The sequence below is a fragment of the Oncorhynchus gorbuscha genome, unplaced genomic scaffold (genome assembly GCF_021184085.1).
Source record: "Oncorhynchus gorbuscha isolate QuinsamMale2020 ecotype Even-year unplaced genomic scaffold, OgorEven_v1.0 Un_scaffold_1196, whole genome shotgun sequence".
Taxonomy (NCBI): domain Eukaryota; kingdom Metazoa; phylum Chordata; class Actinopteri; order Salmoniformes; family Salmonidae; genus Oncorhynchus; species Oncorhynchus gorbuscha.
Window position 1 is genome coordinate 1 of NW_025746047.1, and position 13,885 is coordinate 13,885.

The window sequence follows — 13,885 nt, forward strand, 5'->3', positions numbered from 1 at the left end:
TCCATGTCACTTCAGAGACTGTAAGGGCAAAGGGGCATGTGCTCTACAAAGGTAGAGTCCTGTCTGTCCACCTCCTATCTGTCCATGTCACTTCAGAGACTGTAAGGGTAAAGGGGCATGTGCTCTACAAAGGTAGAGTCCTGTCTGTCCACCTCCTATCTGTCCATGTCACTTCAGAGACTGTAAGGGCAAAGGGGCATGTGCTCTACAAAGGTAGAGTCCTATCTGTCCACCTCCTATCTGCCCATGTCACTTCAGAGACTGTAAGGGTAAAGGGGCATGTGCTCTACAAAGGTAGAGTCCTGTCTGTCCACCTCCTATCTGCCCATGTCACTTCAGAGACTGTAAGGGTAAAGGGGCATGTGCTCTACAAAGGTAGAGTCCTGTCTGTCCACCTCCTATCTACCCATGTCACTTCAGAGACTGTAAGGGTAAAGGGGCATGTGCTCTACAAAGGTAGAGTCCTGTCTGTCCACCTCCTATCTGCCCATGTCACTTCAGAGACTGTAAGGGCAAAGGGGCATGTGCTCTACAAAGGTAGAGTCCTGTCTGTCCACCTCCTATCTGCCCATGTCACTTCAGAGACTGTAAGGGTAAAGGGGCATGTGCTCTACAAAGGTAGAGTCCTGTCTGTCCACCTCCTATCTGCCCATGTCACTTCAGAGACTGTAAGGGTAAAGGGGCATGTGCTCTACAAAGGTAGAGTCCTATCTGTCCACCTCCTATCTGCCCATGTCACTTCAGAGACTGTAAGGGCAAAGGGGCATGTGCTCTACAAAGGTAGAGTCCTGTCTGTCCACCTCCTATCTGCCCATGTCACTTCAGAGACTGTAAGGGTAAAGGGGCATGTGCTCTACAAAGGTAGAGTCCTGTCTGTCCACCTCCTATCTGCCCATGTCACTTCAGAGACTGTAAGGGCAAAGGGGCATGTGCTCTACAAAGGTAGAGTCCTGTCTGTCCACCTCCTATCTGTCCTTAAACAAAGTGGGCACTGCTTCATGTGGCAACAGCAACACTCACCTAAATAGCCTGAGGCTGAAGATTTGAGTAAGACCAGTGAGCACTGACTTAAAAACGGGCACTAAATATGCATTTCTTGACCTAATGTGGGGTTTGAAAGGGGCATTCTACTGAAGTTCTACAATTTAATATGTTGTTCAGTGCTCAATACATTGTTAAAGGTGCTATCCGTCATTGGTCCATATATTTTTGTGACTCTTCTATTAGATTTATTTAAATATCCATGTAGTCCACATTTAAAGTGCACTTCATCTAACAGGCTTCTCAGAATTCAACATTGGTGCATAATTTCTACTTAAATTGTCAAAGGGACGTAAAAGACACCTTTTTCGTGGAAAGACCCTTTTACATTTGCAACACAAACAATATTTTAGGAAATCATGAGGAAAGTTGCCATTATAGGCACTTTTCTTATACATATTCATGCCTCTTGTAAGACTCTGTGATTGCAGTAGATGGTCATAAGTTTACCATCTGTTTGATGTTCTCGTTCACACAGGAGAGAGACATGACAACCGTGGATCCTCTGGGAAGCCTCAACAACATCCTGATGCTGACGAGGCAGAGAAGAGTCTCTCCACATCAGAACACCAGATGGTACAGCTTTGGTCTGGTCTAGCATACAGCTTGGTCTGGCCTAGCATACAGCTTGGTCTGGCCTAGCATACAGCTTGGTCTGGTCTAGCATACAGCTTGGTCTGGCCTAGCATACAGCTTGGTCTGGCCTAGCATACAGCTTGGTCTGGCCTAGCATACAGCTTGGTCTGGCCTAGCATACAGCTTGGTCTGGCCTAGCATACAGCTTGGTCTGGTCTAGCATACAGCTTGGTCTGGCCTAGCATACAGCTTGGTCTGGCCTAGCATACAGCTTGGTCTGGTCTAGCATACAGCTTGGTCTGGTCTAGCATACAGCTTGGTCTGGTCTAGCATACAGCTTGGTCTGGTCTAGCATACAGCTTGCTCTGGCCTAGCATACAGCTTGGTCTATTGTGGTCTGGGCTGGGTTTCTGTAAAGCACTTTATGTCAACAGTGACATCAGCATCCATAATGATATGTGTCTGTGTCCCCTCTTTATGGTTACCAGGACAACGCTAGCCCTTCCGTCCTCCCGGAGTCCCAGTGTCGTGCCTCTCCCGGGATGAAGAGGTTGTCTGCTGCTGGTGGACTGCAGGAAAGCAACGGGGCTGAGTGGAACTGTGAGAGGAGGAGGAGAGAAGACCGGATCAGATTTGACACATAAAAGTAAGTGCTGTTGTTTAGTTTGAACAAATACAATAGATCTGGTATCTGTTACCAGGACAACCAGCAGAGTTCTGTTAGTTGATATGAAGATGGACTGGTATCTGTTACCAGGACAACCAGCAGAGTTATGTTAGTTGATATGAAGATGGACTGGTATCTGTTACCAGGACAACCAGCAGAGTTCTGTTAGTTGATATGAAGATGGACTGGTATCTGTTACCAGGACAACCAGCAGAGTTCTGTTAGTTGATATGAAGATGGACTGGTATCTGTTACCAGGACAACCAGCAGAGTTCTGTTAGTTGATATGAAGATGGACTGGTATCTGTTACCAGGACAACCAGCAGAGTTCTGTTAGTTGATATGAAGATGGACTAGTATCTGTTACCAGGACAACCAGCAGAGTTCTGTTAGTTGATATGAAGATGGACTGGTATCTGTTACCAGGACAACCAGCAGAGTTCTGTTAGTTGATATGAAGATGGACTGGTATCTGTTACCAGGACAACCAGCAGAGTTCTGTTAGTTGATATGAAGATGGACTGGTATCTGTTACCAGGACAACCAGCAGAGTTCTGTTAGTTGATATGAAGATGGACTGGTATCTGTTACCAGTGGGGCTGTCCCCGACTAATAAAAATCTTGTTTGACTCAGTCACCTGTTCTTTTGACCAATCAATTGGTACACATTTTAAACGTGTATTTCTATATATACAGTACTGTTGAAAAGTTTGTGGTCACTTAGAAATGTCCTTGTTTGTGAAAGAAAAGCACATTTGTTCTCAAATCTGAAATAGTTAAACATGGCTACTAAGAGTGGAAAAGCGAAATCAAAGGTCCAAGTATAAACATGATGATATTTTTGCAGAAATTGAGAGTGACACAGAAGGAATGGATGAGGACTCTGTGAGTGATCTGAGTTTGGATTCCAGCGCGGATGACATGTTTTTGGAAGAAGATACACTTTTCGATCAGTAAGTAAAAAATGTTTTTGTTTCTCATGCTAATGCAGTTGTTTAAATGGTTGCATATTAATTTGAGATTTGTTTTATTGATTTATATACAGTGGGGAGAACAGGTATTGATACACTGCCGATTTTGCAGGTTTTCCTACTTACAAAGCACGTAGAGGTCTGTAATTTTTATCATAGGTACACTTCAACTGTGAGAGACTGAATCTAAAACAAAAATCCAGAAAATCACATTGTATGATTTTTAAGTAATTAATTAGCATTTTATTGCATGATATTAGTATTTGATCACCAACCAAAACAGATGAGAGGCCTGTAATTACAGGCTATGACAGACACTACACACTACAACTATGACAGACACTACAACTATGACAGACACTACAACTATGACAGACACTACAACTATGACAGACACTACAACTATGACAGACACTACAACTATGACAGACACTACTACTATGACAGACACTACTACTATGACAGACACTACTACTATGACAGACACTACTACTATGACAGACACTACACACTACTACTATGACAGACACTACAACTATGACAGACACTACACACTACTACTATGACACACTACTACTATGACAGACACTACAACTATGACAGACACTACACACTACACACTATGACAGACACTACACACTATGACAGACACTACAACTATGACAGACACTACAACTATGACAGACACTACACACTACTACTATGACAGACACTACACACTACTACTATGACAGACACTACACACTACTACTATGACAGACACTACACACTACTACTATGACAGACACTACACACTACTACTATGACAGACACTACACACTACTACTATGACAGACACTACACACTATGACAGACACTACACACTATGACAGACACTACACACTATGACAGACACTACACACTACAACTATGACAGACACTACACACTACAACTATGACAGACACTACACACTACTACTATGACAGACACTACACACTACTACTATGACAGACACTACACACTACTACTATGACAGACACTACACACTACTACTATGACAGACACTACACACTACTACTATGACAGACACTACACACTACTACTATGACAGACACTACACACTACTACTATGACAGACACTACACACTACTACTATGACAGACACTACACACTACTACTATGACAGACACTACACACTATGACAGACACTACACACTATGACAGACACTACCACTATGACAGACACTACACACTACCACTATGACAGACACTACACACTACAACTATGACACACTACACACTACAACTATGACAGACACTACACACTACAACTATGACACACTACTACTATGACAGACACTACAACTATGACAGACACTACACACTACACACTATGACAGACACTACACACTATGACAGACACTACAACTATGACAGACACTACAACTATGACAGACACTACACACTACTACTATGACAGACACTACACACTACTACTATGACAGACACTACACACTACTACTATGACAGACACTACACACTACTACTATGACAGACACTACACACTATGACAGACACTACACACTACAACTATGACAGACACTACACACTACAACTATGACAGACACTACACACTACTACTATGACAGACACTACACACTACAACTATGACAGACACTACACACTACAACTATGACAGACACTACACACTACTACTATGACAGACACTACACACTACTACTATGACAGACACTACACACTACTACTATGACAGACACTACACACTACTACTATGACAGACACTACACACTACTACTATGACAGACACTACACACTACTACTATGACAGACACTACACACTACTACTATGACAGACACTACACACTACTACTATGACAGACACTACACACTATGACAGACACTACACACTATGACAGACACTACCACTATGACAGACACTACACACTACCACTATGACAGACACTACACACTACAACTATGACACACTACACACTACAACTATGACAGACACTACACACTACAACTATGACAGACACTACACACTACTACTATGACAGACACTACACACTACTACTATGACAGACACTACACACTACTACTATGACAGACACTACACACTACTACTATGACAGACACTACACACTACAACTATGACAGACACTACACACTATGACAGACACTACACACTATGACAGACACTACACACTATGACAGACACTACACACTATGACAGACACTACACACTATGACAGACACTACACACTATGACACACACTACACACTATGACACACACTACACACTATGACACACACTACACACTATGACACACACTACACACTATGACACACACTACACACTATGACACACACTACACACTATGACACACACTACACACTATGACACACACTACACACTATGACACACACTACACACTACCACTATGACACACACTACACACTACCACTATGACACACACTACACACTACCACTATGACACACTACACACTACCACTATGACACACTACACACTACCACTATGACACACTACACACTACCACTATGACACACTACACACTACCACTATGACAGACACTACTACTATGACAGACACTACACACTATGACAGACACTACACACTACAACTATGACAGACAAAATGAGAAAAAAATCCAGAAATGAATTTAATGAATTTATTTGCAAATTATGGTGGAAAATAAGTTTTTGCCTCATCTTTTTAAGCAGGAGAACTTGCACAATATATATATGTATGTTTACAAATTACAGGCCCCTCATCTTTTTAAGCAGGAGAACTTGCACAATATATATATATGTATGTTTACAAATTACAGGCCCCTCATCTTTTTAAGTGGGAGAACTTGCACAATATATATATATGTATGTTTACAAATTACAGGCCCCTCGTCTTTTTAAGCGGGAGAACTTGCACAATATATATATATGTATGTTTACAAATTACAGGCCCCTCGTCTTTTTAAGTGGGAGAACTTGCACAATATATATATATGTATGTTTACAAATTACAGGCCCCTCATCTTTTTAAGTGGGAGAACTTGCACAATATATATATATGTATGTTTACAAATTACAGGCCCTCGTCTTTTAAGCGGGAGAACTTGCACAATATATATATATGTATGTTTACAAATTACAGGCCCCTCGTCTTTTTAAGCGGGAGAACTTGCACAATATATATATATGTATGTTTACAAATTACAGGCCCCTCGTCTTTTAAGTGGGAGAACTTGCACAATATATATATATGTATGTTTACAAATTACAGGCCCCTCATCTTTTTAAGTGGGAGAACTTGCACAATATATATATATGTATGTTTACAAATTACAGGCCCCTCGTCTTTTTAAGTGGGAGAACTTGCACAATATATATATATATGTATGTTTACAAATTACAGGCCCCTCATCTTTTTAAGTGGGAGAACTTGCACAATATATATATATGTATGTTTACAAATTACAGGCCCCTCGTCTTTTTAAGCGTGAGAACTTGCACAATTGGTGGCTGACTAAATACTTTTATTGCCCCACAATGTAACTCTAATCAAATCAAACTGTCCACTTAGGAAGCAACACTGATTGACAATACATTTCACATGCTGTTGTGCAAATGGAATAGACAACAGGTGGAAATTATAGGCAATTAGCAAGACACTCCCAATAAAGGAGTGGTTCTGCAGGTGGGGGCCACAGACCACTTCTCAGTTCCTATGCTTCCTGGCTGATGTTTTGGTCACTTTTGAATGCTGGCGGTGCTTTTGAATGCTATAATGTCAGTTGCAAGCTACCGATGTGGCTGACTAGCTGTTGTTGTTGAAGAAGACTTAATTAAGACCTAATTCAGGACTTAACTCCAGTCTTGACCGTATAGGGGGAGATGACTGTTATATCGAAAAAGGGAGAGGAGGAAACTGGATATCTGGGCCCCGTTTCCCAAAGTTATCTTAAGGCGTCTAGGCATGGTTCTACAGGTGGAGTTAGCCGTGAAATGCTTTTGGGAAACCGGGGCCTGAAAAACACTAGTAAGTACTGTCTTAAAAACAGAGGCATAAACTCTGCAGTTGAACTGGTGTGTGGTTTTAAAAGGGAAATGCTTTTAAATTATTTATTTATAGCCATTGATTTTTGAAGATTATAAACTGTGTGGTTCCCGCCCTGAATGCTGATTGGCTGACAGCCATGGTATATCAGACCGTATACCACGAGTATGACAACTTTTTACTGTTCTAATTACCTTGGTAACCAGTTTATATGGATAAGGCACGTCAAGGGTTTGTGGTGGATGGAAACCAACACAGTGGTGGAATTACAGCTTTGTTATTGGTTGAACTGCAGATTGGTTGAAACGATGTAAATGTAAACCAACACTGTGTAGCTTCAAAACGTGGTTAAAACTAGAATGTTAATATATCGTGGATGATAATTTTAGAGTAGTTACATTTCTCCAGCCACATCCATCATCATCTCATTACCTAAACAGTGGTGGAATGTGGAATTACATCATCACATCATTGTTACATCATAAACGTTTATGAAGTGGCGGAATGACGCTTTATTGTTTGAGCTGCAGAGTGGTTGGTTGATTTGATTGTGGCTTTGGGGGGGGCAGAGTGACATCTTTGTTATTGAACTTCTACAGGAAAAACTGTCCCAAAGTCTGGACAGTTGCTGCATCCCAGAGATAAAAAATGTAGCGTACTTTTGTTTGATCAAATCGGTTTTTATATCCAGTGTTTTGCATTAATTCCAGACTCTTTCAACTTGCAACAAAACAATTTATGAAATCTAAATCGGCAAAACGTTGTTTAACCCGGGTCAAGTTTGGTTCCTGTGCCTGTTCTCCCAGACACTCTAGAAGACAACCAAACCTGTTTCATCATTCTACATTACATATTGGCTATGCAACACGTCAATTATCCCACGAAGGTCAACCACCATCACTCACCAATTATCCCACGAAGGTCAACCACCATTACTCACCAATTATCCCACGAAGGTCAACCACCATTACTCACCAATTATCCCACGAAGGTCAACCACCATCACTCACCAATTATCCCTCGAAGGTCAACCACCATTACTCACCAATTATCCCACAAAGGTCAACCACCATTACTCACCAATTATTCCACGAAGGTCAATATATACTACATCCATAACTAGTGGTTTCCTCATTACCAGATATACTACATCCATAACTAGTGGTTTCCTCATTAGCAGATATACTACGTCCATAACTAGTGGTTTCCTCATTAGCAGATATACTACATCCATAACTAGTGGTTTCCTCATTAGCAGATATACTACATCCATAACTAGTGGTTTCCTCATTACCAGATATACTACATCCATAACTAGTGGTTTCCTCATTACCAGATATACTACATCCATAACTAGTGGTTTCCTCATTACCAGATATACTACATCCATAACTAGTGGTTTCCTCATTACCAGATATACTACATCCATAACTAGTAGTTTCCTCATTAGCAGATATACTACGTCCATAACTAGTGGTTTCCTCATTACCAGATATACTACATCCATAACTAGTGGTTTCCTCATTACCAGATATACTACATCCAGTATTTCTTGACTACATCCAAGTGCTAATTGTCTTAATTCCTACTACTGAAGAAGCATGACTCAAATCACCTCATATTTCAAACATTCAGCCTGACAACAGATACATGTTTTATTATTCCATGCTGTAGTATCTGGGATCTACATCTGTTTATAGTAGTTACTGTGCTGTTACTAAGCAGTAATGCATTACGGCAGTGTTACGTTACTTCACCGAATAGGAAATGCACATGCGCACTGGGGTGCCGGGAACAAATATTACGCCTCACCATGAAGTGAATTATTGCGAAGCGAAGGAGTGTATATTCTGTTTTGATATTTCAGCATATTTACAATTCATGTAAAATGTTGTAATCATAAATATTTATGCTACCAACTGAATTTTTTTTTGTTGCAATTATGTTGTTTACAAACGATGTTGTAAAACAAGCTTATATTTTTTCTATTGGATATTACACCCAGTCCGTACTATTTTAATCAACGTCACTTCCTTAGATCATTAGTCTTTCAGTTTTTGTTATTCTTTAGTTTTTTTTAATCCTCTTATGTTTGTTGTGGTGTAAATATTTCCGTTTTTATTTTCATATAATTTATTAGTTTTCCCTGTGAAGCGCACTGCGTTGCATCTGTGTCTGAAATGTGCTTCATAAATAATGCTCGGTTTGAACATATCGTACAACAAATAAACCCAATGACCGACCAATCAACAGACTCAAACCCAATGACCGACCAATCAACAGACTCAAAACCAATGACCGACCAATCAACAGACTCAAAACCAATGACCGACCAATCAACAGACTCAAAACCAATAAACCCAATGACCGACCAATCAACAGACTCAAAAACCAATGACCGACCAATCAACAGACTCAAAACCAATAAACCCAATGACCGACCAATCAACAGACTCAAAAACCAATGAACCCAATGACCGACCAATCAACAGACTCAAAAACCAATGAACCCAATGACCGACCAATCAACAGACTCAAAAACCAATGACCGACCAATCAACAGACTCAAAACCAATGACCGACCAATCAACAGACTCAAAACCAATGACCGACCAATCAACAGACTCAAAACCAATAAACCCAATGACCGACCAATCAACAGACTCAAAACCAATAAACCCAATGACCGACCAATCAACAGACTCAAAACCAATGACCGACCAATCAACAGACTCAAAAACCAATGAACCCAATGACCGACCAATCAACAGACTCAAAACCAATAAACCCAATGACCGACCAATCAACAGACTCAAAACCAATGACCGACCAATCAACAGACTCAAAAACCAATGAACCCAATGACCGACCAATCAACACACTCAAAAAACAATGACCGACCAATCAACAGACTCAAAACTAATAAACCCAATGACCGACCAATCAACAGACTCAAAACCCAATGACCGACCAATCAACAGACTCAAAACCAATGACCGACCAATCAACAGACTCAAAAACCAATGAACCCAATGACCGACCAATCAACAGACTCAAAACCAATGACCGACCAATCAACAGACTCAAAACCAATGACCGACCAATCAACAGACTCAAAACCCAATGACCGACCAATCAACAGACTCAAAACCAATGACCGACCAATCAACAGACTCAAAAACCAATGAACCCAATGACCGACCAATCAACAGACTCAAAACCAATGAACCCAATGACCGACCAATCAACAGACTCAAAAACCAATGAACCCAATGACCGACCAATCAACAGACTCAAAAACCAATGAACCCAATGACCGACCAATCAACAGACTCAAAACCAATGAACCCAATGACCGACCAATCAACAGACTCAAAAACCAATGAAGCCAATGACCGACCAATCAACAGACTCAAAAACCAATGAAGCCAATGACCGACCAATCAACACTCAAAAACCAATGACCGACCAATCAACACTCAAAAACCAATGACCGACCAATCAACAGACTCAAAAACCAATGAACCCAATAACCGACCAATCAACAGACTCAAAACCAATGACCAACCAATCAACAGACTCAAAACCAATGAACCCAATGACCGACCAATCAACAGACTCAAAAACCAATGACCGACCAATCAACAGACTCAAAACCAATGACCGACCAATCAACAGACTCAAAAACCAATGAATAAACATGTCCAAAGGCAACAAAAAATATCTTGGTCCATGAATAGTATCTTAGTATGAATAACAGTATAAATGCAGCCACTGGTAAAATAGTGCATGATATGTAAGTTTCTCTTTTCAACCAATCCAGTACATTTTTTTTGTTGAAAATGTAAAAATCAACCATATGTCAAAGGATTCAACTCCTGAAAACTGAAACAAACAAATGGATCAAACAGTATCAATCCCACTTTTCCAGCCTGCTGTAGGTGTGGTGGAGTGGTAAACACCACCCCCTGCTCTACCAGGGGCTTGAGGTGGTCTCCCACAGCTCTACTTATGTCATGCTCTGTGGCCTTGCTGTTCCATTTCTTGACTTCCCCTGTAACATATGGAATATATTTACATCCCTGTTAGTGAGCATTTCTCATTTTCCAAGGTAATCAATCCACGTGGCATTTCAAGAATCTGATTAAACAGCATTATCATTACACAGGTGTACCTTGTGCTGGGGACAATATAAGGCCACTCTGAAATGTGCAGTTTTGCCACACAACACAATGCCATAGATGTCTCATATTTTGAGGGAGCGTACAATTGGCATGGGATATCCACCAGAGCTGTTGTCAGAACATTGAATGTTAATTGCTCTACCATAAGCCACCTCCAACGTAGTTTTAGAGAATTTGGCAGTACGTCCAATGGTGTCGTTTGGGGTTGTGGTACAGGCAGGCATAAGCTACGAAGACAATTGCATTTTATTGATGGCAATTTGAACACCGTGACAAGAACCTGAGTTCTATTGTTGTGACATACATCAATGATGTCATAATGATAGTTTAACCAGGTTTCTAGGCTATATAGTATATTCTAGAATTCATCCATGATGTCATAATGATAGTTTAACCAGGTTTCTAGGCTATATAGTATATTCTAGAATTCATCCATGATGTCATAATGATAGTTTAACCAGGTTTCTAGGATGTACAGTGGGGCAAAAAAGTATTTAGTCAGCCACCAATTGTGCAAGTTCTCCCACTTTAAAAGATGAGAGGCCTGTAATTTTCATCATAGGTACACTTCAACTGTGACAGACAAAATGGGGGAAATAAATCCAGAAAAACACATTGTAGGATTTTTAATGAATTTATTTGCAAATTATGGTGGAAAATAAGTATTTGGTCAATAACAAAAGTTTATCTCAATACTTTGTTGTTTGTTTGCAATGACAGAGGTGAAACGTTTTCTGTAAGTCTTCACAAGGTTTTCACACACTGTTGCTGGTATTTTGGCCCATTCCTCCATGCAGATCTCCTCTAGAGCAGTGATGTTTTGCGGCTGTTGCTAGGCAACATGGACTTTAAACTCCCTCCAAAGATTTTCTATGGGGTTGAGATCTGGAGACTGGCTAGGCCACTCCAGGACCTTGAAATGCTTCTTACGAAGACACTCCTTCATTGCCCGGGCGGTGTGTTTGGGACTAACCCCTGCCTCTGATTGACCATATCAGGCCAAACACAGAAACAGACAAACTAGACATACAATATAGAATGCCCACTCAGATCACACCATGACCAAACAAAACTTATAAACATACAAAGCAAACTATGGTCAGGACGTGACACAAGCCTATTGGGAATTCTTGATCAATTATTGATCCAAAAAAGACACACACCTGTTCTGGGTTAATTCCATAGCTGTTTGCATGGCTTGGTAGTGTATTAGCCAGGTATGAGACATGATAATTAATACAATTGAAGTAAAGTATAAAATATACAGTATTATCCTAAATTGAGAGATGAATTAAAAATCACATCGACATCATAATCTTTCAGAATGTACCTGTTTTCCGTATAGAATGACATGTTTCCAGATTATATTACAACTCTTTGTGTTTTGTCTTAGTGGTTGTTTCTTTAGTAAATAGGAAACTCAACAGTGTGTTAGTCTGAGAAACATTATTGAGCTGGTTGGTTTATTGTTGTTGTCACGTTCTGACCTTTATTTCCTTTCTTTTGTATTTATTTAGTATGGTCAGGGCGTGAGTTGGGTGGGTAGTCTATGTTTGTTTTTCTAGGTTTTGTCTATTTCTATGTTTGGCCTGATATGGTTCTCAATCAGAGGCAGGTGTTAGTCATTGTCTCTGATTGGGAACCATATTTAAGTAGCCTGTTTTGTGTTGGGTTTTGTGGGTGATTGTTCCTGTCTCTGTGTTTAAACCGGACTGTTTAGGTTTTTGCACATTTATTGTTTTGTTAGTTATTTCATGTCTAGTTCCTTGATTAAAGAACATGAATAACCACCATGCTGCATTTTGGTCCGCTTCTCCTTCACCACAGGAAAACCCTTACAATTATTTTTATAATAATACATATCTGTAAACCAGTCCTGTAGCTCAGTTGGTAGAGCATGGCGCTTGTAACGCCAGGGTAGTGGGTTCGATCCCCGGGACCACCCATACGTAGAATGTATGCACACATGACTGTAAGTCGCTTTGGATAAAAGCGTCTGCTAAATGGCATATATTATTATATATATAAATGTATTTCTGAAAAACCCTGAAAGCATCTTCAATAGTTGTAGATGCTCCAACATTCATAGATGACCCTCAGGGTCATATAACAACCAGGGTTGCTGTAGAGTAAAAGCATAAGTTCAACACTCAGGAGTTCAATGTCCTATCTTTTGTCTTTTTCATAGCCTGAGAGAGAGAGAGAGAGAGACACAGAGAGAGAGAGAGAAACACAGAGAGAGAGAGAGACACAGAGAGAGGGAGAGAGAGAGAGAGACAGAGAGAGAGAGAGACACAGAGGGAGAGAGAGAGAGAGAGAATATATTCCACACTTAAATAATAGGTCATCGTTCCCGCACACACAGCCCT